Source organism: Neophocaena asiaeorientalis, unplaced genomic scaffold (assembly GCF_003031525.2).
Source record: "Neophocaena asiaeorientalis asiaeorientalis breed wild unplaced genomic scaffold, Neophocaena_asiaeorientalis_V1.1 scaffold490, whole genome shotgun sequence".
In the NCBI taxonomy this organism is placed as follows: Eukaryota; Metazoa; Chordata; class Mammalia; order Artiodactyla; family Phocoenidae; genus Neophocaena; species Neophocaena asiaeorientalis.
In genome coordinates, this window is record NW_020175079.1 from 2435 (window position 1) to 6851 (window position 4417).

Sequence of the window (4417 nt, forward strand, 5' to 3'; positions counted from 1 at the left end):
ACCTCTGAACAAACTAGGTAGCAGTCACACTGGGATGTTAGTACTATCATTTCAATTCAACTTGGCCTTGTTTGGTATTAGAATATCTCTTCCTGTGTCCTTGGCAATATTGAAAGACACTATGGGCAATTAGAAAATATCGTTTTATAAAATTACAAATCAGAGTAAACTTGTTTGTTTTTCTGTTTTGCTTTGTTTTGTTTTTTATTGTTTTGAGAGAGGGAAGCACCTTGGGAAATTACGTGCATGTTAATTGCGGCTTGCAGCTTCTGGTGACATGTTTTATTTTGCAGACCTGTATGACTTTTATTAGAAACGGGATCTTTTTTTTTTACTCTTTGCTGCCCCGGGAGTTTTAAAAGAACTGATTTTCTGTCAGAAAAGATTGGAATCAATTGCAGTCTTCCCTTCTAGATAGTGCTAAAACATTTATTTAAGAGTTTAGCTGCTTGCCTGGACTTATCTGTATTCCGAACGGCTTGTCCAATGAAATAAAACTCATTCATGCCTTCGCTCTCTGTGTTATTGACAAAGCACACACTTTATGGGACTCAAAGCCAGGATCCTGTCTTCTGGGAGAACTCCCTCTAAACTTGTCTGAAAGAATTATTTTATTACACTTTTTTTTCATGCCAGTTCCAGAACACCTGAGTGAGAAATTCTAGCGGTGGAGGGGAAACAGGAGAAGGGCTTCCACTGGTGATTGGAAAGGGCCGATAAGCAAAAATAAGAGAGGTTCCTTTCTCTTGACCTGGGCTCTTTATCAGAATATCAGGGTTAAACAAACTGTTTTCTGGGATAATGACATCTATCTTTCACCCCTTCTAGTGTTTATAGATACGATGGCATTTTGAATACCTTGATATAAAAGGATAGCGCTTTCTTTCTTAGAGATATTTCTTCTTCATCAGATGATAATAATCTTTGCTTCATTTTTTGCCTATTTTCTGTGTGCCGAGAACTTCATAGTGTTTCTAATCCAAAAAGCCACCTCACAAAGCGAATATTCCCATTTTACAGATTAGGAAACTAAGGGAGGCTCATGGTAAGCTGATGGTTTGACACTGACTCTGCCCGGCCGCACGTAGGCTCTTTCTAACGCACCACCCTGGTGAAACAGCATCTCCGTGCTGTAAAGGAAAGCTGGTCCCTACTCTTCACAGGTGCCTGGAATACTGATTTCCTTAGTTGCCTTGAGGAAGGATTGCAACACACGTTGCAGGTGAGGAGCTGAGGCCACACAGCTTCTGTTTGAAGTCCCTGACTCATCAGGGTGGATGTCCTTAATGTTGAGCAGAAAAGAAATTTAGAGTCTTAAAACTCTTCGTTAGAAAACAAATAAAAAAAAGAAACTGGTTTTACAAATGGAATTGAACAATGTGTTTGAAACAAAATCTCTGGTCAAATATATTCTCTTGTATTTTGAATCAAAATGTCATGCCCTTGTACAAGTATTCTTTGAACCAGCAAATGGGGCCTGATATACTGATTGGTGTATGTACTGGTGAGTGTGAATGTGTTTGCTGTGGACTGAATATTTGTGTCTCCTCCAAATTCTTATGTTAAGGCTCTAACCTCCAATGTGATGTATTAGGAGGTGGGGTTTGGAGAGGCGTGAATGGGACTAGCACTCTCATAAAAAGAGACGTGAAAGAGACGGTCTCTGTCTATCCATCATGTGAAGACACAGCTTGAAGGCAGCCATCCAGAAACCAAGAAGAGGCTCTTTATCAAGACACCAGATCTGCTGGCACCTTGATCTTGGACTTCCCAGTCTCCAGAACTGTGAGACATAAATGTTGTTGTTTAAGTCGCCTGGTCTGTGGTATTTGCTACAGAAGCACAAACTGGCTAAGACAGTGCTCACAGGACAAAGGATTTAGAATCAGAGATGCCCAGTACATTGATGATATCGGCTTCTTGAGGAAAGGGTTTCTGGAGCATTCCAACAGAGGCACATTATAAATGGAGCAGGCTGCTAAACAGCTACAGAAAATTATCAGCGTCTGCTTGTTAGATAATTAAGTGTTGTTTAGAAATTACGTTAAGCGAGTGGCATCTAGCTAAAGATCTGAAAGAGTGAGGTCGAATTTACCTTCCCACAATTAAGGAGAAATGAGGTATGTCTTCACCCACAAGAGTCTACAGTCCACCCAGTGAAGGGTGCAGGGATGACCCCACCAGAGGTCAGGGCCCACAGCTTATGCTGAACCATTTCCTTCTCTCTGACCTCCAGAGAGCTGTTTCCTTAATGCTGACCTGCACCTGTGTCTTGGGCCTTCTCTCTGCCTAGCATCTCTAGCTGACACAGGACTTTTTGTTCTCAGCTCCCCAAGTCTAGGACTGCTCCTTCAGGCTTTCTTATTGGGGTTACTCTTTCTTGAATGACAAGAATGGTAATTTTCCGCCTTCTGACCTGCACTGGGATCTCCTCCCTCCTATACTATCTTTGCAAGAAGTCCTTGCGGGTCATGACCCAGGCCTGCCCCAAATCCACCCAGGGCCTTGGGAGGTCCATGGGTTTCCTCAGGACCAGGGATTCATGAGGGTTCTTCACTCTCACCCGAATCTTCAGGGACTCTTACATCAGGAGGTGGTGAGGAACTGAGAGTCTAGTGAGCTGGTAAGTGAGAAAGGGGGCAGCCAAGCAGGTCTCTAAAACTAAGGGGACCCAATCGCAAAGGGCAGGACCTGGGATGGTGAGCAGAGGACAGCTGGTTGAGAGAAAGCAGGGCAGGTCTGGAACTTGCCTGGAATAGGAAGTGCTTTCTCCCAGCCATGATACAGCAATTGCCTGGGTTTAGAGAAGCAGGTGTGGGCTCAGATATGCTAGGTGTGTGGCTTATGATCTCAACCTACACACACCTGGTACAGCTACAAGTGTGTGATGGGTTTAAAAAGACAACCAAACCAGAACCAAGAACAGGAAACTGGACAGGAAAACATAATACTGCTATTTCCCTCTGGTAATTCTTTCCTGCTGGTGGAGGCACTGAAGACAGGCCCCTTTAGCTGGCTGCTCAGAAGTAAGTAGTGAGGCATTTTGATGTCAAAGCAGCCCAAAGATGAGAGAGAGAACTTCTGAATCCCAGCTAAGACAAGGCCAGTTATTTTAAAATGAGTGTGCTAATCAGTGACTATGTTTAAGGTTATGTTTTAGGTAAATGTAGAAAAGCTAAAAGTTAGTGAGAAAGGAACCAAACTGAAACTTAAATTTGGTTTGGTTTAAAGATTATCTAAAGGAAGAATTTATATAATACAAAAATTATAACTAAAGAAGTTTTTTAAAATTAGAAAACTGTTCACAGGCATCAGAGTCAGACACTGTTTAAATCTTGGTTTTGCCACTTACTAAATGGGTGATTTTAGATAAGTCCTTCCCCACTGTAAGTCTTGTTTCATTTTCCCAAGAAAATATAAACTTTGTGTATCCCAGATAACAAACATGAAATGATAAGAGATAAGGAAGGGGCTTCCCTGGTGGCGCAGTGGTTGAGAATCTGCCTGCCGATGCAGGGGACGTGGGATCGTGCCCCGCTCGGGTAAGATCCCACATGCCGCGGAGCGGCTGGGCCGGTGAACCATGGCCGCTGAGCCTGCGCATCCGGAGCCTGTGCTCCGCAACGGGAGAGGCCACAGCAGTTAGAGGCCCGCCTACCGCAAAAAAAAAAAAAAAAAAAAAAAAAAGAAATAAGGAAGTATCTGGTTCAGCCTGTCACTTAAAGTAGATATAGGAGTTTCTGATGGCAGCCGTTCAAAATGAAGCTTTTTACACTTGATCTTCTGTTAGGCCAAAGGGTTAGGAGTGCATGGGATGGTAAATATGCAGGAAAACTGGATCTTGCCAAATTTTTAGCTTATCCTAATGTAGCATCAGAGTGCAAATGACAAAGATGGAGCGTCCTCATTGACCTACATGCCGTATCTGGCACATTTATCAAAATTGGGTAACTCCCTCCCTCTATATTAGTAAATATCTTGTATAGTGAATAAACTCTAAAAGTTTTAAGAAAATCTCAGGTTTGTAAATGTCTGGATTGATTATGAAAAGAGAAGCTCATTTAAATCGATGACCAAGCACGTCTTGCGGTTGGACTTCAAGGCATTCCCTATTATGGAGCATGTACTGAAATTGTCAAAGGCCCTTTAAGATGGAGGCTGGGTCTCAGTGCTTCAAAAATGCCATTGCTGTTACCTTCAGCAACACCAGGGAGTTAAACTGCCTTTTGGAGAGGAGCATGTCAGGGACAGCATGGGGTCTAGGGACAAGGTGAGTTCCTAGGAGGGAAGTGCAAGGTTGTAATATCGATACAGCTAAACTGTGAGGGGAGGCATCTGATTCCAGGGCTGGGCCAAGGAGAGCACGAGGGGAACTCACAACATCTCATTGTGCAAGAGAAGAAGAAAGTTCTGGGGA